The sequence below is a fragment of the Anguilla anguilla genome, chromosome 6 (assembly GCF_013347855.1).
Source record: "Anguilla anguilla isolate fAngAng1 chromosome 6, fAngAng1.pri, whole genome shotgun sequence".
Lineage (NCBI taxonomy): Eukaryota > Metazoa > Chordata > Actinopteri > Anguilliformes > Anguillidae > Anguilla > Anguilla anguilla.
This window is the reverse complement of record NC_049206.1, coordinates 10392224-10416528: the sequence shown is the minus strand read 5'-3', so window position 1 is coordinate 10416528 and position 24305 is coordinate 10392224. Positions and strand designations below refer to the sequence as shown.

General features: G+C 44.2%; 1 protein-coding gene across 17 annotated transcripts in view; it reads right to left on the bottom strand.

Moving 5' to 3' along the window:
• Window positions 1-18764, bottom strand: part of ptprfb (protein tyrosine phosphatase receptor type Fb) — a 206363-nt gene extending 187599 nt beyond the window's left edge. For all 17 annotated transcript variants that reach the window (XM_035421849.1, XM_035421854.1, XM_035421851.1 and 14 more), the window contains exon 1: window positions 18408-18764. The gene's annotated coding sequence lies outside the window, so the exon portion shown is untranslated. The remainder of the gene's footprint in view (window positions 1-18407) is intronic.
• Window positions 18765-24305: the final 5541 nt, after the last annotated feature.

Below are 24305 nucleotides of genomic sequence, written 5' to 3'. Positions count from 1 at the left end.
AAGAAATTCAAATTTCGTCAGGACTATCGGGTCAATTATAATGACAAATCTAGCGGATTTGGTAGCTGGGAGTCCAGTGCATTCCGCTGTCCTACCATATCGGTCACACTGCAGCGAATGTGTTACTCTAAATTAACCGTAATAGTTTGCCTAAATTTATTAAGTACCAAAAGGAAAAAGTGCAGGACATTTAACTTAATTTCACCAACTGCTGTGCAAATTAAGTAGTTTGATACTCCTTCCATGATCAAAAGGCAAAAATGTCCTGGGGGGAAAAAAACATCAAATACTGGCAAGCTTACAGGAACCAGTCTTCATTAAAACAAAAAAATGCTGATCCTAATATTTTCATATAAAAATGGAACAGGCATTGAGCTCAATTCCACCCAATTTCAACAATATCTTATTGCGTTACATTCAAAGTTACTTTTATTAGATAATACATACTCTGCAGCTATACTTGATTTAGGCAAGTCAGGCTGGATGCATTACCAATGGTATAAAACAACAATTGAAAGGAACATATCAGCCACTGCTGGATCCATCAAAGATGGAGTAAACACTAACAGAATATCCATCAAAATGTGCTTTTATTATGACCCATTTATTAATGAAAACGCAGGTATTCTACATAGGCTAAAGGCCATATATTGGTGGTGATTTGTTCTTCTGTGCTTCCTTTAAGTCTAGAACCCTGTTTCACGTGCATGGCTAACTCAGTTAACCCAATTAGTTTGCTGACAATTTGGGATAAACCAAGGATTTTAAGTTTTTCACATAGCAAATTCACAATGTAGGTTAGCCACTTACTTCTGCATTACCAAGTTGAAAATGTAGAATTACAAGAAAGAAGCTACCTGCTTGTAATATATTTTTATATTTGACTTTGACCTGCCAAAGAGTCCTTTCGTATTGTAACCGCTATCACATGCCCTGGGCAGTTATTAAAAAGAATATAATTTAATTTTTCAGTCTGATGACATTATCAAAAAGTACAAGAGTCCAATTAGGGGCTTAAGACCACCTCAAAACGTAGCAGATTTAAATTAGCCACTCTTAAGTGAATAAAAGTCTTCTTAACGCATTTATCTGCAGTTTCCTGCCAGGCTTCCCCTCTCACTTTGGCCATTCTGGCAGGGCGTGCTTCTTAGGACTGCTTACGCATTTTCATAACCCTCAATGAATGATGAGTTCTTGCTCTTCTGAGGTGAAAATGTCCCCTCTCTGGTGTTATCATCATTTAGTGAACCACAACCCCAAACAAAATACAAACAACATAAGTTAGATAATGAGATTTTTGAAAATATTTATTTTTATGAATTTCAATATGTTAGGTGATCCTGCAAAGGGCAGCCTCACCAGGCTGTGTGTAATTGTTCCAACTGGATGTAATATGTTAGCTGATTAGTGCTTTCAGTGCAAAATAAAAATGCTTTGTGTCTGTATAAGGAGTGTAATCCTGTTTTTGGCACACGATTCATCTCCTCTTTATACCAGAGCAGGTGCACGCATTTTCCGACATGATTCATTGCCAGATTGCCTCAAATGCTAATTCGCATTCATGAAATGGAGTAAACCCAAATTTAATTCATGCGATAATTTGATACGGCATGCATCAAATTATCTTGGATTGTTTTAGCGGCGTACGTGAAACAGGACCCAGGTCTTAAGCAATATTTTACGCAGTTACAAACAGGTGATGTCACTGTTTACCTCATTTAAATATATTACATTGTTTCTCAACCAAATGAAATGAAAAGAATGAAATTTTCCCATAAGTCTCTTTCCCCGGGATCTCCAGCATCTGCATCGCATTTAGCCGAAGCGGGAGAGATCTGTTCCTAGATAGCCTTCAGCACAAACGGCCAGCGGTGCTCAACAGATAAATGCGCCATCACCCAGCAAGTCTGCAGTGTGTGAGGAACATTTCCAGCCAATTACCAAAGATCTCAAGATCTCTGAGAATTGTCCACCAAGCAAGAAACTAACGCTAGCAGGGTTAATGGAAGTCATTCCAAAAAGAACAGTGGCGGAGTGCAAGCTAATCGATATTTACACAGATGCAACGCTGAATGCATCAGTCAGGACCGGCCGCCAAATTGCCAGACAAGGATCTGGCTGACAGGGAGCCTTTGGAACGATCCCCCTGCAAATACAGCCTTTAAAAATATTAGCGTGCATTTCAAAAAGGGTGAGGAGCAGAGGAGGACCTGCAAGGGCCTTGGAGAAGTCAATATTTAACAAGCCGGAAACTGCTAAGACAGAGATAGCGGGACAATGTGAGCTATGAAATCGAGGGGTCCTGGTTCTGAACCCCAAACGGGGGAGGATGAGATTGGATCTGTTTAATGCTGACATAACATCTACAGAAACCATAGGGAGCAAATTCTATAGAAAAAGTGTGATACCACTGCCGTCAGCTGACTCAAGAAAGTCTCTGAAGTGTTATTCAGGTACAGTTAGTTAGGCAGGTACAGTTGCTTTCCCGAGCCCATTACATCACTTTAATACACATAATAAACGGTGCTTCTCATGTCCTTTTAAATACTTTTTAAAAATTTGAAATATATTTGAATATAAATATTTTTAATATTTGAAAGTTATGGATTCCAAACCAGGGGTTTTTGTCAACAGCTTACCTGACACAGTACCTGAGAATGGTAAAGACAAACAGACAATCATACCAGGACAGGCTATTACACACATGGTCGGTCGGTGGATTTTACAGTGAACTTAGAGATGAGACTCAAACTTGAACAACCCAAGTGGGGTGTTTTATTTACAAAAGCACGCACGCACACACGCTCAACTTGCAAGTTGTTCCAAAATTGTCTCAATGGCAAAAAAAAAGCTTTTTACAACAGAAACTGTTACTTTTGCTACTTTTTAAAAAATCCAAACACTGTTAGCTAGTTTTATAGCCAAACTAGTCCCTGATGCTGTTAATCCAATGACAGACAATCTGTAAAATAACTTGCCAGAAGACGGCCCCTGCCCTCTTCACTGTACCTCTTCTACTCATTTATTTTCAAACAAGCATTAAAACAAAGGAAGTGGGTCTTGTCAATACAATTAGGTCCCCTTTGTCTTAAAGAGCAGCACTTGTGCTTCCAACTCATGGATAAGATCCACAATACACTTTCTGACAATGAGAGATAAGGAAACAAAAAGTGCCTACCGCTGTCCGTGCCGCATTAAAACACTGCTTCCTGCTGGCAACTCACAACAACACCCGCGGCGTCATAAATTCACAAGCAGTTTTTTATTTATTTTATTTTTTTTTTGCAACGCCTTTTCAAATATATGGCCGAAATAAACTTGAACTGTGGCCGTGGAAATGCTGATGCGTCTGTGCAGGAGCCGCGGCTCACCGCTGGCCGCGCCCGGCCCGGTAAATCAGCGGCGCGCTGACCGGGCCCCGCCGCGCGCTCTCACACCCATTTGCGGCAGATAATGGCGGCCGTCCCTCCGAAAGCCCAGCCCGGCGCCGTGGCTACCGACTCATGAATCACCGGGCCCTCTCTCTGGAGCGGGACTGCTGGCCTCACCTTGCAGGGACAAGGGGGAGGGTACCCGCCGCCGCCTACCCTGACTGCGGCGGCTAGCGGCCCGTGCTAGCTCACCTCGGTTTCCCTGCTCCCGCTCGGTCCATGACGAGCCTGGGCCCTCTCCGGCGGCGTTCCGCTCCGCGTCGCCCCCGCGCCGCTCGCACGCTCAGCTCAGAAGCCGGAGCTGTCAGCCCAAGGTGGGGCTCCTCGCTGTTCTAACAGCTCCTCTCCTCTCTCGTCGGTGTTCGTTTAAAGTTGCGGATAATTGCTGAGGGCTCGCGCCCTTTCAACCTCCTGCCTCCGCTTTGAGGGCAGAGAGACGCCCGGCTCGTTTGCATGCGCTTTCATGTCTTTCATTATTCCCGTAGCCTGGCCGCTATGCTATTTAGACCCACTGTTCTGTTCGCGACGCTGGCCGATCTTATGAAATCTCTGCGTGTCTAAACGGTCCGGTTGGTTGACCGTTCGGCCGTTCCCGCTAGCACGCGCTGGCCGAGGCAGAGCAGGTTTCAGGAACCGAGGCGCTGCCGTCACACTGTTTACACACACAGCCCTCGAGTCTCCGGGGGAAATACCTCGCTGATAAAATCTTCCCTCAAACCTGGGGTGAGCAGCCAAAACTGCAATTATTGACTAATTGCTCATTAATTTTCCCTCAAGCATGTTGATGCAAAAATACAGTATAAATCAAAGCAGCTCTTGTGATAATTTCAGCTCCATTCCTTTTGACTTTTGTTGAGTGCTTGAGGTTGAATGGTTAAAATTAATTTGTTTTGGTCTGTTTTCCATCTCTGTTTCTTTCCTTCCTTGGGGTTTTTTTCTTCCTTGCAAGACCACACCTAATACCACCCTCAAATACCACATCAAATGTATTACCATCAAATACCAAATCTCACTGCGTTCTTCTGATATTTGTCATCAGGGCTGTAGACATATAGGCTATATGCAAATAGAATCTCTTTAAGTCGCTGCCAAACGTAATCATACTGTACATTTACATAGCTATGTGCCACACCTACCTTATACTGCGTGCCACTAATTGCACATGAATACATTTGGTTTCCCTGGGTGACAAGCAACACCTAATATGATCACATTTTTTCCTGGCATGTTAATAACTCAGTGTTGTCTCGTGCCTCGTGTATTTTCCTCACGTGCCAGGGACGGTCCCATATGCATACCTCATAAAGGTTTTCTCCGGGTTACTGTACATACAATATTTCCAAACAGAACAACACAGCTTTGATGTTATGCTTTACAGCATTCTTTAATTGAATTCAGTTCTCTCATTTGTATGGTTTTATCGGGCATGATTTCTGGCCATGATCCATCACCTATGACTAAAAACTAAAAATGTGGCTGCCTTTATTTTTACATGAATCATTTTTTCCCAAAAATTATCTTTCTCTGCCTGAAATTTACAAAGCAAACCTTGACAACTGCATGTAGGAAGCGGATAATCTTGTTTCACCAGAAATTTATACTACACCGCTTTAAACTAACAACTGCCAAAAAACCAACAAGAACCACTCAGTTCAAACATCAGTATACCTCGATAAATGTCTTGTGAAAGAGCATTTTTCCCCTGCCTCAGATTTGCCAATTCTGAAAAAGAAAGATACAACAAACTCTAAACAAACATTTCGGAGGAAAAGACACTTCTGTGCCAAAGTGGCACTGAATTTCAAGTAGGCACAGATGACACAGTGCAAACAAAGTACTGTAGCACTGTAGCACTGTAGCACTGAGGTAGGCCTCTTTAAACTGCACTGAAAAAAACGACCATATCTTTCAAAGTGGCATGACTGTACGCCTCCTTTCACTTACACTATTTGCGTCAAGCTACTGAGCTGAAATTCAGCGTAAAATCCAGGCATCCGCAAAAGCTACCTCAGCATTACACAGCTCCTCAACAACACAGGACCGCAGGAAAATTCCATTCTGCTCTTGCCCATGGACATTAAAACTCAGGTTTAGCCACATCAATTGCAACACACAGCCTTTCCAGGAAAAAAAAAAGGCAGGAAATGAAAGACGTAATTTAAAAGAGGGCACACCTGCACATTTTCCCATATAACAGAGCTGCCACGAGCCTCTGTGGAAGAGAGTAAATGAGAGATTGGCGGGTAACAGAAATGGCGGTTACACAACAGGGTCTTCAGCGGGCACGGCGGTGTGGGGGATTCTGTCCACACGGCTGCACACACAAACAGGGTCATCTCAGGCCCATTCGAAGAGGCCTACTGCTTCATTCAGGCCGCTGCATGGGAGTCGTTTGGTTCCAGTTTGTGCCGGACTTCAATGTAACCAGGGACAGCGGCAGCAGTGTGGGAGGGGCCTCGCCCTTTTGGGGGCGGAAACGGAACTGCGCTGTAGCGCGCGGCTGGGCCCAGGAGGTGCCGGAAGGAGGCCGCCGCCCCGCCTCCCACCCTGCCCATCTGCCGGCCCGCGCGGGAGGGCCGGACGCCAACGCCGCGCTCCGCCCGCTGTCCCGTGACGCACTGCCTCCCGTCCCCCGTCGGGCGCTGGTGTCCGTTCGGCTGCCCACTCCCATCTGAGGCTCTGAGGTGGCCGACGGTCCCGGTCTCCAGACCGGTGACGCAGGGCCTGTGGCCCCCTCCCAACCCCGCCGTTCCCCAGAAAGACGCCAAAACATGGCCGCCATCGACAGCCTAGCGTCAGCCTGTGAGACGAGTGCAGAGAAAAAGCGGGAAAAACACTGAGGGAGACTGGGAGACGGGGAGGAGTCATGCCCAGTAAGGACATAAACGCACTTGAAGATTTAACCACATTCTGCCGCTCCAGTTCTCAGCTCACATGACTGTGATTGGTCCCCTTTCTTACTTAATGTAAGACGGGAGAAGAGAGCTTCCACATTAGCACGACGGATAAATGCTAACGCGGGATTAAATTAAGCAGAAAGCATCAATTTGAATCGCTGGCGGACTTTTATCAGTTTCTCTCGCGGATGGAAATTGATTGTAGCCTCTCTGCCAGAGGATCAGCCGCCCTTCATTCTCCTCGTATTGTAAAAGACAGACGAGAGTCCTCCTTTTCGCACGGCGAGGGGGGAGGTCCAGCAGTATGAAACAATTCCTTAAAAGCCTGCGGGTTGTGCTAATGGAACTTTTCTACTGCTGTGCCAAGACATACACTTTTAATGGTTGTGTACCGAAAGAGCGAAATTGATAACTGGGATACATCAGTGTTTTCATTTCAATCTGACTGGAATTGATTTCTCTCCATGCTTAAGAAAAAGCGGTGTTTACACTGAGATCTATAAACATGCAGTGCACACAAACAGCATGCAGAGCAGACAAACAGCTGACTGAGAACACTCTAATGTTCCCTACCAGATGGACCAATTCTTTTTTAATTGACTTCAATCGCTCAAAATCATTTGTCAGAGTTATCGGCGCAGATCTTTGAGAGTACTTTCTCAAAGATCAGGGGATCTAGTATCAGGTTCCCCTTTTTAACGTGCAATGGCCTAATAAAGTAGGCCGTGCTTCTTTAGTCCAAAATAAAACACTCAGCATGTTCTTTTGTCTCCAAAGGCAATTTACTTTCAGGCAAATTAAAATCCAAGCTGAGGCCTTTGTACTCAAAACAATGCTTTCGGGTCCCAAGCCTATTTTATGTGTTTGAAAATGATGTGATCACCGCTAACCCATAAATTCTCCCGGGCCTACTATGGGGCCCGAATTCTAGCAGAGCTTTACGGCCCCCGCCCATGTGCGACCTCACACTCATCACGCCCCACTGACCGAAACAAGGGTGCTCATTTCCCACAGCCTCCATTTACCACGCTCTTATTATGCTTGATGAAGCCCTGGTTCAGCCAGGAAGAGCAGGATTGAGAGAGGGAAAAAAAGGCATAATAAAAGCCCCATACAGCCCAGCATGACAGCTGTCTCTTTTCACAGGTTTCAGCTGACATCCTGTAGGACTAATAGATACCCAGATTCAGAATCCAACCGGCAGAGCGGTGGGATTCTGCGGAAGTGCCATGTTTAAAATTAGACCTGTAGGTGCGTTTGCGTGTGTGCAGCATGCAGAAATGTGCGAGTGCATGCATGCGTGTGTGTGTGTCTGTGTGTGTGTGTGTGTGTCTGTGTGTGTGTGTGTGTGTGTGTAAGAGAGAGAGAAACAGAGAATCAGAGAATGGATTGGGGTTGGATTGGGGGTGGACTGGTGTTGGCAAATACTAGTACTCAGTTGTGCACAACACATTAGACTGGCCCACCAGCAGAGTCTTGAACACAACCACATGATCAAAGTGGGCTTTGGCATTTCAGATTGCAGATTCTCCTGTCACGTTTTAAAATGTTGTCATTATTTTTTTTCACCTCCCCCTGATGGGAGAAAGCATTTGGTTTTTCAACAAAACTGTCTGATCGAAGCGCTTTGCTGAGTCGGGCCACCTGGTTCTCAGTTTAATCGTATAATGATGTAATCCCACGGACCCTGTCCGTCACTCAGCTGCAGTGAAACCTGTCTCAGTGTGAAACCAAAGGGAGATTCCCCGGACAGCTGAGTTTCTGTGTCACCTTCACCGTAAAGTGAGAGCGTCCCAAAAACCACAGAACGGCTCCAGTCACAAGACCCAGCCTGGGAAGATTAAGATGCCAGCTGACCGACTACAATGGCGAGCGCAATCCCAAGCCCACGAAACCGCTTTTCCCGTCTTCTGAACCGAACGAGCGCCTGACTGCTCGGCAGTTTGAGCGACCAGACGGGCGGCAGAGCGAAGGCGGGGACTGTCACCGGAACCAAAAACCACTCCGACAATAAATCTGAAACCATTCTTGCGCTCAGATCAAAAAAAACCAAAGCGCGAGCCTATTCTTTTTGCACCACTTTGCCATCAAACGTGCACGTTTGGCTTTTGCATCGGTGCACTGAAAGCTCACAGCAGGTTTAGCCCAGTTCATACATTCACCCCAGCCATTTCTCTCACAGTTGGAAATTGGACCAGAGGACAGCTGCCTTCCAAATTGCCACCATATTAAAAAACCCTGCATGAAATAATTACCTTTCGAGCTAGACGACCTGATTTTTTTGAGGTGTGTAGTGGAGTACGGGCTCTTTTGTCTGTCAAAACTCACACTCTCTTGCTCATACACAAAAATTTAACTGTCAATCATGTGATGGGTTGGCTTTGATTTAATGACACTCCCTTCTGTTTTGAAAGCGACTGCTGTGTTCTAGGTTTGGCTGTGTCATCCGTACCCTTCACAGGGACCAACACAGCTGGAGCACCCTGCAGTCCTCGCAGTGCAACAGCAGACTTACTGCCCAATGGACGAGAGGGGTAGCTAACTGACAACACCTGGCAGCCTATGGAGACCAAGCACAAGCAGGGGAGGACCTAACCCAGCAATAACAAGCGAAGCCTGTGTGTTCCAGCAAAATCTGTGTCCCACCACTGCAGACTCTCTATTGCTATTAAGGTTTGAGCCTGAATAGCCACGGTGTCTGTACACACTGTATCCACCTTTATTGACTGAGTTACTTGGAAGCAAAAGTAATTTTTTGTGTATTGACAATAAAGTGAAGTAGGTATTCAGAGCTCTCTCTCTCTCTCTCTCCCTCCCTCCCTCTCTCCCTCCCTTTCTCTCTCTCATAAGAGGCGGTGGAGCCTGCAGCTGAAGAGGCGCTGGGACGCAGCAGGCCCGGAGGCGCCGGCGTCTTTCCGTGCCCCGGCTCCACTCAGACACTCCAGGAACAATTAAACAATCAGGGCCTGTTACCACACCGCACCCCCGCGGGCTCAAAATCCGCGCGACCGCTCAAAAACAAAAACAACGCTCCGCCATCCAATTTCGGCACGCGCGAATCCAGCGGAGGTCTCGCAGGGCCTCATTCCGCGGGGGGCGGTCCGTTTCGCCTCCCGCCGATGTTTGCTTCCCGCCGTCCTCGGGGGGGGCCGGCGTGCCCGTTTTTTTAATCTGGCGCTGCGGCGGCGAGATAAAGGGGCCGGAGCGACCCGCCCGATTCCTGGTTCGCCGGCGAGGGCCGCGGTACGTCAGCCTGCGCCGCGCGGCTAACTTCCCAAACCGCGACTCTCGCCTCGTCCGCGCGAGCGGCTCCCGCTCAGGATTTACTGCAACTGGATATTTAATACATAACGAAGTAAGGCTAAACAAATCAACCGCTGAAGGAAAACTAATAAGATTTCCAGTGAAATAATGCCGCGCATTCCCATCCGTGCTGCCCGTGGAGTCAAACGAAAACACGGGCGAGGGACAAATAAGAAGCGTATTAGAGCGTTTTTTGGCACCCAGATGAATCTCTTCAATGGCTGACACGTACACCAATCCCATTTGCATATATCTGTGTCCGGGGAACGGGCTGATTTGATTTGATTTGATTTGATTGCCAGGGGTCCTGGTGACATCACGCTGTGCAGAACAGGCCCGCCTGAGGTCTGAGGCGAGGAGGGATTGGGGGGGGGCGCGGGGGGGGGATGTCACCTTCATGTGAATCAGCGACATCCATCATTCCCCTCATTCCCCGGGTCCTTACTTAAGGGGGAGGACGGGGCGGGGGGTGGGGGCGATGACTAATTCGCTCATCGGATAATAGTCGCATTGGCAATCACGGCAGCGTCCCGCGGCCCCGGCAGGAATCACAACAAAGGGCGAGCCGTGCGCCGCGTCCTCCCCCCTGAGGGCTGCACGCGTTGGGCCCAATCTCTGAACCGTGCGGCACGTTTCTCTGCGAATTAAAAAAACGGCCTTTGGAAGGGCCAAATGCCATTACCGTTTTTGACGAGCGGCCTAAATGCTAAAAACTAAAATCGCAATCAATAAAGGACGTTAAAATGGCAGTCGGCCATCATATTCCAATCAAATTAGAGCTCGCCGGGGAGGAGGCTCGTAGTACAAAACAGGCCAATGTGTCAGAAAACTGATATATTGTAAATGTAAACAATGACAAATCGCAGCTGCGGTCCTAAATACGTTCAAAATGATATCATTAGTGCCCAGACGTCCATTATTATTATGAAGAATGGAGCGGGAATGCTTGGAGACACAGCTATGCATAATCACAAAAGAGGAACAGCAACAGATACGCAATGCGGAGCCATCCACTACATAAATGCCCCATTGTTAAACACAAGAGCAAGGAAAAACAAAACTGTGCAATGAGGCAAAACGTAAACACAGTACCTTGACTGCTCCGGATTCAATCAACCTTTGTCCTTAACCCTCGACTCACAATTCAATTAAAACCTAAATGTTTTTCTCTGCGCAAATACATCCTGGTGAGTTCAGCCATCGGCAACATTAACTCGGCAAATTGTTTGTGAAGGAAAACCTACCTCTTGTAATTTGCACGTTATGGACAAATGCTGGTAAAGCAAAGCAGCAGCAAAGGGACCCCGTCTTCAGAGGTGGGAAGTCCAGGGGTCACAAAGGAAAAGTCCTGCCATGTGTTTCTTCCACCTATGAACTCAGCCAGCTGGTTACACTAATTAGCCTAACTCAACCTCCTGGTTGAAGAATAGTGCTAATCTGTAAACCCAGGTGATTGGAGCAAAATACTGGGAAGGATTTTCACTTTCCGAACCTGGATTTTCCACCTCTGATTGTCTTGTGTGCGTCCTTCGTGTTTCCTAGCATAGCTGCATCAGTCCCCTTGAAATGGCAGGGGCGACCCCACAGGCAGGTCTGCAGACCAGCAGACCATTAGAAGATGGGCCAGTCATCATGTAGTCCATTTGCATTCTCAGTCACAGCAGGCCCAGGTTGAGGTACAGTAGGGCCTCAACTGCTCCTCAGCCATGGCTAAGACATTGTCTATGGCCAAGGTTAGCACTGAAGGAAACATCACCAGATCATCTGCAGGGCTGGGGATGTGGCGAACCTGACTGGATGATCATGGTGAACTGTTCTAATAAGGTCTTAAGTAACGGTGAGCCAAAACTGTGGCAATAAAGCCTTACAGCCTTTTGTAAAAATAATGAACCAGGCAGGCTTCTTCCAGATCGAACCTGCTGTACAGCTCAACTGGAAGAATCGGCCACTTTCTGGCATCATGTGCACTAAGTGCTGCTGACAGGAGCAACGGTCAACCGGGGACAGGGTGCGAAGAGTGATGTTTTCACCTTGAGATCCAAATCTGCCTGAGTGATGCATGCGATGGCTTTTCCATTTCCAATCTCGGGGGTGTTCACCGTTTACCGCTTCAGCAAACTGATAAGATCACGCCAAACATTTTGAATCCTCTCATAGCTGTAAAACTACATATATTTTTTTTTCCAGAACCAACCCTAAGCACGCAGGCACACCCAACACAAGGCCTTCGCATTTCTTTTCTCTGCACATAAATTAACATCAGGTGTTGTGGCTCCACCATAACAATGGAGCGTGTGCCACAGAAAGAACCCAACTGGGAAAACACTGGGTGGTTCGTGAATCGGGGAGACGACAAGGAAAGCTAAAAGCGAAGAGACTTTCATTTCCTTTTTCTGCAGGGGGGAGCCAGAATGAGCCTTAAGGGTTTCTGAGGGAAAAAAAACTGCTGGCGTCGCTATTTGGATGACAGACGACAGGCAATTTCCACATCAGATGGTCCGAAACCTGCTCATTTTAGAATTAGGCTGCCTTTCAATCAATACCTTTATTTGGCTATGAAACACCGAATGACTTCACGTCTCGTGTAAATTATGGCTTCAATTAAAAACCTATTCCAGGACTTAGGATAAGGGGGAAAAAAGTGCACTCTCCAGGACGGGGTGGTAACCGGCGGTTTTGCTGCGAGTGTCGGAAAGTGCTTATGATGTAGCCATAGGCTTTTTCTGAACCTGATTTCTGTTTCCACTTTACATTATATAGGCACGCCCTGTAAAACATCAGTGTAAATGGTTTATAATGCCACCAGCAACCTGCTTAATAGGAAACCTGGTTTCAATCAGCAGACAAATTGCCTCCACAGTCAACAGTCTGCTACCTCACAAATCTTTCCACCGGGCTGACTGTACGCGGCAACGTGCCGTGAAGTTACTGAAAATCAAAGAAAGGGGTCCAAAATAGGCCAGTCGCTAAAACTAAACCGGCACCACTGGCACCCTTAAGGTACCGATGGACTGTACAAACAACTTTAGCCATGCCACAGTATATCCAGGGTAAAATCACAAACACTTGCACAAGCTTATCCAAATCCCTATAACCCTTGTTCCCTATAACCAATGTGGTCTGAGCATTCCAGACATAAAATGGTTGACATGCATCATCCAGGAAAGTGCAGACTACAAAGAGTTCATTCATTCAACTGACATTCTTGGAAGAAATGTAGCCCATTGGCCATTGATTCCAGAAAAAAAACTTGTAATTAGTGACTGTAAAATTTGACAAAAATCGCAGAAAAATTCAAGCGAGCGCACCTCAGTACTTACTTGACCTTTTACATGACACTGCTTTCAAGCTCAGTGTTTTTTAACAACTGCACAGGGCTTCACACAGATTGCACATGCCACATTACGCAGATTAGTATGGTGGGCTGCCAAGGATTAACTCCTCTCTGAAATGGCCTAAATCATGCTAATTATACATAGAAAATATGAAATGTGTGAACCATATTGGGACTCAGAATATTTTTTGACAGCCCTAACGTATACACACAAACTAAGCGTTATCATTTAAACCTAAACTCACATAATCAGGGGAAAAAGCAGCAGTAAGGATCAGCAGGAAACTGTTTGTGCCGAGTGGCTCTTCAACACATGACAACAGTGAGCTGGAGAGCTTAACAGTGCCAATTAGCACCAGCAATTCTAGGTGTCATTTACTGTGGAGGGCTCTGCCGTCAGGAGGAGCAGGGACGGATCACGCAAGTGGAAGCCATAACAGATGCTCTACGGACCGCCATGCTCTGCTCTGCTGAAACACAGACACTCACACTCGCACGCATACACACACACACACACACACACACAATCTCTCTCAAACACACACGCACGCACACATACATGTACACACACATACATACACATGCACGCACACACACATACATACACATGCATGCACACACACTCTCTCACATTCACGGGCACGCACACACATACACTCACACATACACACACACGCACACACGCATACACACACTCATGCAGACGCACACACACACATGCACACACACGCACACACGCACACACACACGCGCACACACACACTTACGTACAAATGCAGAGTGCGGCAAAGTGAAACTTCCTGCTCAGACAGACTCACTAAGGGCCAGTAACCCTGCAATCCATTACTCAGGCCTAATGCCTCTATAATCCAGTCTGAGAGAGTGAGCCACCTACACCACCTCTTCAGCCTAAAAGCCTCTATCAACCACAAATGGACCAGTGTCCACACAGGCGAAGACGTAAACGAGTGGTCCTTATTCACATTTCAAGAGGCTATGGAAATTGCTGTCCACGCCCCCCTGTGTTGAACCCGGGCCATGCTGTCGTCCATTAGCAGTGGGCAGCTCACGCGTTCAGTCAGTATGCATTGCAGATTCCCTCTGTGCCCACCAGAGACTGTGGGCATAAGCATTCTGAGACAGAGCAAGGGATCCCCACCGTGGGAAGCACTCAATCCTACAGTAGTAAAACAAGCACTTCTTAACACATCTTTAACCCACAAAATGTATTTAAACCTAATATTATCACCGAGCCATCAACTGCATTGTTGCAGTACCCCAGTAAACAGAACACCTTGCATTATTTGGTCAGTAGCTTTGATGGACAACATTGTTATTATCACGTTATTATTACAACTTTTCCTGAATGCAATATGTATTGATTGTTGACTTTTAGATAGTTTTGTCACCCCAAAGCAAGAAGGCCCCATGTTCGAATGCCAACTTGGGCCTTTCTGTGTGGAGTTTGCATGTTCTCCCTGTGTCCACATGGGTTTCTTCCTGCTACTCTGGTTTCCTCCCACAGTCCAAAGACATGCTGGTTAGGCTAACTGGGGTGTCTAAATTTCCCGTAGGTATGAATGCACGAGTGAATGATGTGCGTGCACTGCAATGGATTGGCAGTCTGTGTATTCCTGCCTCTCACCCAGTGCATGCTGGGATAGGCTTCAGCCCCCTCACAACCCTGACCAAGAAAAAGCGGGTTAGATAATGGATGGATGGATAGATGTTCACTGATGCTTTTCACAGTTTTGTTTTCTGTTTCGGCCTGCTTGGAAATATATAAATATTTTATGCTTCACGCAATCTTCTTTTTATTGTTTTTTCAAGCCAAGACCTTCCTGTGACAGAAAAATAAATAAAAAGTCTTGTAAACACTGTGTGTTGGATGTGTGTAATAGAATACAAGAATTTCACTCATGTTCTTTCATTGAAGTTCATACACAGACAATACAATGAAATGACGGTTTTCTGTTTGATGGTTTGTTTGTGCTACTGAGACTGTTCTGAAAAAAATGAGCCATGGCTTGATAGTAAAGGCAGAGGTAGACTAAGAAGGTAAGAGGAGGGAAAATGTGCCGAAATATGCAGAGGTCTCGGAGGGTTAACGCAATATTATCCATGCGGCGCGCGTGCTTCAGCTCATGAGTCAGCTGCCCTCTCCTCTGCGCGTGTCCTGCGCTTCTCCTTGCAGAGGACGACGGTACTACACAACACCGCTGCGGCGATGCACCACCGCGAGCCTGAGCAGAATACACGCTCTTTTCAGATACCCTTTTGCATTATTACGCTTTTCAGCCCCTGCTGCAACTTGACGTCGGTTGGCGGTGCCGAGAGCGAGAAGGTGGTCCGAGGGAATGAGCGCATTGTCCTGTGCTGCCAGAGGTGGGAGGGGGGCGTGGGTGAGACGTCACTGTGAAAATGTAGTTCGAATTGACCAACGCCGTACTCTTACGCCTGACAAACAGCCCAAGGTTTTTAATCCCTGCAGTAGTCATTTTTTTCCTCTCGAACCACATTTATTTTTTCAACAACGTACCTACTGATGTATTTACAGCAAGGAAATATAACAGCAGAAACCTCCTGCTTGAATGTGAAATACCGGTTCTAAAGTCAAAAGTTCAGACAAGAGAGAGGATACCATTTATGTATGCTTGGTGCTTCCCCAATGTGTGGCTTAGCTAAATTCTGAATAATCAACTTTTTATATTAAGAGGTGATTGAATTTAGAACATATTGATGATCCAATAATCTTGCTGCAGCAGTGCCCCTTCATCCTCACTAAGCCTTAGATGCTGAAACGAACAAATGATCCCTATTCTAACTTCTTGTGACTTCTGATGCAATTCCAAGAAACCCTCCCTTTCCCTTAACAGCAGATTCCTCCAACAAGTTTAACTGTGAAGATACATCGCTTCAGGGTATTCCAGTGTAACCACTGCTTGCGGTACCAACGATAATAACTGTTTTTCAGAAGTTACCGTTGTTTAGGTGATGTGGACTTCTTGTGTTTAAAATAAGTGTTTCGGCTCTACTGTCCTGTATCTTGTACGCCCAACGCTTGACAGTGAACGCCCCTGCAAATAGTCACTTGCGTGGGCGCTCATCTCAAAATAGCTTCGCGGAGTGACGGGGCGTACTGCTAGCACACCAGGGGTGCAGTTCCGTCGAATGCCCTGTTGGTTTGCCTAAAACATATAATACAGCCATCGTTCGTTAATCCGATCGTGTTTAACACCAAAAATATTTGGGCTTCTCTTTTACAAATCGTTAGCCGCAAGCTTTTTCACTGGTACCGCAGGGTAGCATTTCTGACTGATACCTTTACGCTTCACCGACACAGAGATCTCAAATGCGCATTATCTTGGATAAAACACATAAAATGTGACTCTGGCAAGTGTCCCTTCCTTTCGGAAAAGTAATACAGTGTTATTCACGTTTTATTTGATCTCCCGGTTACGTATGGATCTGCAAAATGCCCTAAAATAAATTTTCTCATGTCGGTTTCTTCAACATGGAGCTCTGCAGAAGCTACCGTCTGTTAATACAGCTGTCCTTTCAGCACTTGCCGCGCGAGGTCATACATCGTTTACAACAAAATTCATTCATTCCACCCGTCCGCTTAAAATGTTCAAATGTTTTTCTTTTAATTGGTTTCAAACATTTTTTGGCGTGAACTCACACTTCGTGGTAAAATGTGCTTGATTAAAACATATTTTCAGGACTATTTCAAACAGTGTCGCAAGCGTTCAGAACTTGGAAGAAGAGTAGTAGGCTGTCGCCCTCGAGCAAAACTGTCGGACACACGGATCCCGAAACAGAATGCTAGATAGCTAGTCTAACTACATATGGACAAACGCCTAAACTATTATTCATATACCCGACAATGGCGATTAAAGAGAAACTGCCCAATACAAACAAAACCAACAAAAATGCCTGCGTGATTGGATTTCTGTGATAATGACAATATGTAATTTTATTTAAAAGCGAATTTCTCGGGGGGAAAAAAACCGCTCATTGGCAATGGATTTCCAGAGGCAAACCAATACTTAAAAGCCAATTGTTAGTTCGCTTTCCCCCAAGAAATAACAATTAAAATTAATTTATTTGTAATACATAGACGACACAACCACTGTGCAACAGAGTGTTGTGTTGCCCACAAATGCACATAAGACAACTAAAAGAACATTTCAATTTCAACTTCTCGTACATGTTAAACGGAACATGTTTCCCTTAAAATCAGAATCAGAATCTATGGCTTAAATTTTATCTTTGCAGTTCTTGAAGCTGGCTATCAAAATCAGTACCTTGTTAATGTATAATGTAACGATAAACCAGTGTAGCTAATAATCGCAACGGCAATTGTATTTAGTTCATCTGCACTGAATTCATGCACGCTGTTTACAAATATTTGAAGACTAGACAAGGAAAAAAAATATTTTTTTCTATAACTAAATGGATAATGACTGTAAATGACGTACTGTACATGCAAATTGTTAATGTTATCAACTGATCTAGATTATAGTCAACATTATTCTGATTGAAACGTATAGCTAGCTAGTCAGAAAGCTACGTTTCCACTGAAGTCGCTACCTCGCTTGCTAAATCAACCAGCCCAGCTAGTAAACCACTTGACAAGACTGTCATTTCGCTCGTTGGCTTGCAAGTCCTGCATTAGCTAGCTCATTGTGAATTCAAAAACTTAAAAAATAGCCAACTAGCTACTTTATACTTATAGCTATCCAGGTGAGTGGCACTCCAGGGACGTTAGTCAGCTACCACTGGCCAGCTAGCCTGCGAAATTTCAGCACGTTGCAGTCCGTGGTAAAGCGACTTTATCAAATGCAGTCATTTTAACCACGCAAGATAGCAACCTTTACATTTTTCAGCTAGCTAACGTTAGCTCTAGCCAACGATTTGTGTTTAACTATGTCGCTGTTTGGCAGGTAAATCAGTGTTTAAATGTGTTCGTCTAGCTAATTATTTCACACAAGTAGCCTACCTAGATACCGATCTAAGACGTGTATTAACTTTGCTAGACTGTCTAGCAGGTTGTGGTACCGTTAGCTGTACAATTGCTAGTCTAGCCTTCCTTCTAGATTTGTGAACCGATTCGCTACCGATGTTTCTCAGTCCGAATATTAATTGTAAGTTACAAGCAGAATCAGAACTTTGCTCAAGGGAAGTTAACCAGGATTTATGCAGTCAGTTCGCTAGTAACGTTAGAGAACTTAGTTGATAGCCACCTATCTGACTTAGCTGGCAATAACTTTGAATTGGCCAGACATTGTCTCAGACAGTATCGCCCTACTGAGCAAGAGCTCGCTAGCTAGGTGGAAATTGATTCTTGACAACTGCAAACGTTAGTTCGCGAACTAACGTTACACTACAGAATAACAAGCTAGCTACTGTTTTCCAGGTATAAAAGAAAACTACACTCACCGTTTCTCCTCCGTTTGCATTTCTCTCTTCGCAACCTCTTGTTTTCCGTTCACTTTGTAGCGTAAAAATCCACTTTAAATTCAGTAGCCAGCCTCGCTTCCACGAATTAAATTAAATGCGGCTGTAATGTTGCCACACAGGAACTTCGGTATAATCCTGGGGGGGAAATATATGTTTATAGTCTTTATGTGGAAAGAAGTCTGTTTTTTTCAGATATTCCCCTTTATAACGGTCTCCGAGTTTTCCCACTCACACGCACGTTCTCTCTCCCTTGCAGGCTTGCAGGCGGCTGGAGCTATTTCTCTCGCTCTCTCACTCAGTCACGCTCTTGTCTCTCACAGTTACACAGGTTGTTCGCTTGGATTTTCGGATTCGCTCGGACTCCCTCGGATTGAATCGACGGAGGATCTTCATTTCTTCGTGTATCGACAGAAACATATCGTTATTCGGAAAGAAAGATATTTCATTCAATTATATGAAAATGTATTTAATTACATTTTAATTGCTTTACTTAATCGGATGAATGTGGGCTATGCGGTTTCCCCAGTTAGGCAGTCAATATTGTCTTCAACAAGGTTTTTTTCCCCTCTGGTTTTGTTGCAATCACCAATGGTTTTTGCCAATCCGTCAGGGTGTATTGCATGAGTGTGTAATGAAATGATGCCGTGTTACTATCTTTTCTGTCTGCATTACAATAATGACGTTTTGTGTTTTCCCTTTTAATAACAACGATATTATATATTTTATACGTACTGTAAAGTGTTCATGCCTTCCTCGCAAATGTATTTTTTAAAACACGAATAGCACATAAAGCGCTGACAGGAACACAAGGTAAACCATGCATTGTGGTTTCTGTACCATCTCCATACATGGCAATATCAAATGTCAATTAAAAAAGAATTACTAAAGAAGTATTCATGGACAGATCGAGTGTGGGTCAATATCTAATGTATTTATGAAATCCAGTTGAGACTGAAAAATGAGGGATACAAGGAATATTTTATGAATGATGCAGATCATTGATTGCACTTTAGGCTTTGATATCTGTTGCAGATGCAATCCTGAAACATGCCGTTTCAAATGAAAATTTATTGCTAACAATAAGAGAAATTGTCTCAGGATCATGGAAACAAACACACAACATTACTACCACACGCTACAAAGAAAGCAGTAATAGCCTTCTACTCTCCGAGGCAATGTGCCATGAATCACAATCAGCAATGATTGGCAACAAGACCTGTAGCACTGTTGCTCTCGGTGTCAACACTCATAAAGTATTCACTTTAGTTCAGATTGATTTTAAAGTTTGTTTCACAAAACGTTCATTGGATCCGGACAGACTTCATCCCCTTTGATAATGAAAGGTCCTCTTTAGGGCCTTCACAGATTTATCACCGGAGTGATTTCAGTTTTGTATCCCTCCTTACCTTTTTTCGTGACCTGGAGATATAGTGAACAACATAGGGGCTATAAGACTAAATGAAGGACAACCCAATTTTGCACAGTAACAACAATATCAAACTAGCACATAAAATCAAGCATTAAGATTTATCTGTGCGTGATCTAATGGTGCTTAGGCTGAGATTATTGCAGCCAAATAGATGAGTAAATGTGTATTTTATCCCCAAAAAAATCATTGTCTTGACAGCTGGACAGCCCACGTCTGGACAATAACGCGCTTGATGAAGTGCAGCACCGGAAAAGGAATTCTTGGGTGGCGTAGGGTCAGGGGCATGTAGCGTGGGTCGGGGCAATTCCAACACATCCTGATTCTTTGTGCTTGAGCGGTCAAGCGGTACACCTGCAGCTTCCGAGCCCTGTTGCTGTGACCCCCGGTAATGAGGGCCCAGCCGATTGGCCCCCGAGAAACCCCCCCGTCCCCCATTAGCCATCATTAATCTTAGGGGTCAGACTGTGATGAACAGCCTTAATTCAACCAATCACATTCTTTGTCAGAGCTTGAGGGCATCATCTAATATAAGTGCATGTTGGTACCGGTCCCCAGAATGTCTGCCATAAATGCAAGCCCGAAGAAAATCCTCTCAAGGTCATATGAGACAGCAATATTCTGTATGATTTTTTGAACCAACTTTGCAACAATGCAATGGATAGCCTATTTATGTTGACCTCATTCAATATAAATGCCTTAGGAATTTGATCCCATCTGGAAAAAAAAAAAAAAAAAAAAACTGTATGAAAGATTTTGTCTGGTGACCGCTTCACTTATCAAATGCCAGTCTTTCCTTTTGCTTAAGGGGCATGTGCAACACACAATTTCTGTGATTTGACCAGGGGTCCTCCATCTCAATATTCTTTTGAATTAATCAAATGCATGAGCAATAGACCAGAGCTCATAGATAAAATAAAATTGTGCAGTATGACTTAAAACCATAGATATTTTACAAATAACATACACTCAAAGGACACACTGTTGCTTCTTCCAAGACCAAGACCAAGTCCAAGACTGGCGTTTCCACATTTAAACCATTGTCAATGTAAATTCCATTCCCACTGCTATTGGTAGTCAACCATCACTGAAGACAGGCGAGGGCATTTCATGTTTTTCAACCCAGGTTCCTGTTGTGATCTTTGTGCGTGTGAAAACTAACTAACGTACCATTCTGCAAAAAAGGGGAAAATATTACCTTTGCCCAAACTATACAGAATTTGGTTTTGTGCGTTCACCTGTTTGTTGCTTGGCAGCGCAGAAAAAAACGAAGAACAGATATTATGTTAGGCCATTGGAGTTGAGTCTAAGGAGGTCTGTAGTCTGATCCCAAATGTTACAATTAACAAAAATATCAAGATACCTGTGGGATTAGAAATGACAGTATAATGCGCACTAAATGATGAAACAATTTATTTGGAAAATATACCAGTTGGTACCTGATAGCAGCTTTGGCTTGTCAAAGTTTGGATCGGTCTGGGATGTGTGACTCATTCTTCCTAAATTCACACATTTTCCATGCTGTGAAGGAAATGTCCCACTGTCTCTATCCATTTCCAAAATGACATTTCTCATAACTGGAATGGGAAATGACTGTGTCACTACGCACTCCTAACACATTCCCCATCATACATTTCTATTACTTCTTTTTTTATTTCAATCCAGTTAATCGGTTTATTGAATAACAGATACCCTGTGATGTACCAGAGACACTTGAACCTCTCCTTGGCACTGTCTGTGGAGTACAGCTGCACAGATAATTGGTGTAAACATCTAAACGTGTTGTGTTGAAGTGAAACCGGAGCATGAAATTATAACGCCGTGCTTATGATAGATAGAAATTTACAGCACATCTGATCTGTACAACATGTTTACTTCAACACCCTGATACAGTAACAATCACCAGGGGGTCAATGGATACAACGTTTATATACAGTGCATTGTATATCTCATGATCCAAACTTTTTTTGGCGTCATTTGTATTGTGCACACATTTGTACTTTAAAATACTTCAGACTTTAGAATAAGATACCTTGTAATTACAGAGCATATAGAACTGTGGAATCCTGTGTAATCAATGTGTCCCAAATCCCATGCATTTTCGGGCTAAGAATTATTATGCAATGACTGTGTGCTGAAAAAGTGATTGTTTGTGCTGATGCGTCAGCATTGCTGTTGTGCATCCAGTTCTGGAAGGCTACAATCCTTCAATTTTTTTTGCTCTCTTTATGACACTCTCAGAATTTTTCTTTTTGGTTGGAGTGGGGGGGGGGGCTAACGGGGCTAACGGGGGGTGACGTGGGTAAGTGACAGGCTGCAGATTAACCCTACAGATAGTGGCTCTGTCCAAATCTGCCCCCTCTCCCTCTCTTTCCTTCAAGGAATGTTTTGCTGTCATCACAGAGTGGGTCCCAGAAGGCTAACCGAGTTGGATAGCTCCACTTTTATGTTTTTATACCAACTAATATAATTCTGCTGCTATTTTTGTCTCAAATTGTCATAAATATTTGTAAATTGTTGCCAAACGGAAGCCGGAAATCTACAAAGGGCGACTCGGCTTTGTCCAAGCTAGCAGTTTTCAGAGAGCACCCAGATACTGAAAAATCAAAAGCCGGGGAACTCCAATGAAGACAAGAGGCAGGAAAAAATCATTGTCCTTTGTTTTGGGGAAGAATTCTGAATTAACCCCAAAACCACCCCCACCCCCCACCCCCCACCCATACCCCCCATGCATCAAGATAGAGATCAAAAGGAGAGACACATTCTATTCCCTTCAGAGTTTTATAATTTCATATCAGTCCATACAGAGGAGTTTGATTAAGTTGGCCTGTTGGTCTTAGGCCTGGTTATTCAGGTGGGGACAGAGTTGCAAGGAACCAGTCGCAAACTTTCATTTCCATTTGGGGTTAGGCTTTGCAAATGAATGTGTATCACAGCCAGGTCAGGTCCAAATGATTTAATCTGGTCTGCACTCCTTTTAATTGCACATGAAGCTGCTAACCTTCTGCTAGCACTCATCCCCTACAACTTACCATTCATCCAAACAATAGGGTTACTCTACAGGGTCTGTGCTGAAATGTTTCTCTATGCAAATTTATTGTTTATTTGTTTTTACCATTCCAAATCTTTCTAAGAGATCTTAAATGTCAAGCGTGTTATGCATTATATGCTTAATAAGATAATTTTCATAGCTGTTGGCGTTCATAGCTGTTACACCTTTGAAGGTGCAAGTAACCATGGATTTCATAACAGATGGTGCTTTTTCCTCATGAGCCAAGCAAGTGGCAGGTGCATTTTCTAATATCTGGAATAGGTTTAATAATATTTTATAACAACAGTGGACTTTATTGTCTGAGTTTGGTGATTACATTTCTGCTGACACTTGTAATATTCAGAATATCTTACTGTACAACCTTGACTACCCCCGGGAGAGTAAAAGGAACAACATTCATTTTAGGGTCGTTTTCTTTCAGATAAGCTTTTCCATATTTTTTTCAGAAAATATTATCGAGGGTTAAGACTCCTTGCACTGCATGTTATGATAATATCAATATCAATTGACACCTATAGTACAAAATTACTGTGAATTCCTATGCTGAACAAAATAGTACTGAACAATATGTGGGTGAAGGTAGCCACCTTATAATTAAAAAATTCCACAATAGAATTCATAGAGTTTTACTGTATACAATGACCACACATTTACACAATGAATTCATTTTACAATTGTCCTATTCAACATGAAGGAAAAAGTGTACATTTACCTGAAGCTATTGGAGTTTTCATTAGAGAAGCAGCAATGGAGAAACAGGGAGAGGGATGTGTGGGTGTTTTGTGATTAAGCAGGACAGAAATCATTGCCAGAAGGCCAAAGAACTTGAGAACAGTCTATGGAAGTGCTTATTGTATGGAGTGTGAGTAGGCTGGGAGTTGACACCTCAATTTTTCTGATTCACGGTCAATCCCTGTTCAGGAGGAGCTACTCGGATAGGCTGTAATATTTCAGATAAATGTGTGAAGGAAAAAAAAAATTGTTTACCACAGATTCTATTTACAACTGTACCAACCATTACAACTCCAATGGTGATGAGTTGTGCAGGAGTGTGAGCTAGGTGCAGTTTGAGTTGCTTGGTGTGCCGTGATGGAGATCCCATAATTCTGCTGATGGATCCAGGGGTGGACCTGTCCATTCCAGGAGGTCCAGAGCTTAAGGGTTCAGTGATCCCAGAGACGACCATCAAATACTGTAAGTATGCAGCAGTTTTGAGTAAGGATGCAGCTTTGTCAGAATTCTTCAAGCCAGCAGTATGGGATGCAAAGAGCAGTTAATCCTTAATCAAAATAATAATCACAGTTATTATTATTATGATTTTTAGAAATGCAGTGGTCAATATGAAAAAGAGCCAGAATGTCAAGACCCATTGTTGTGTCCTGTATGTAAACAAACTGTT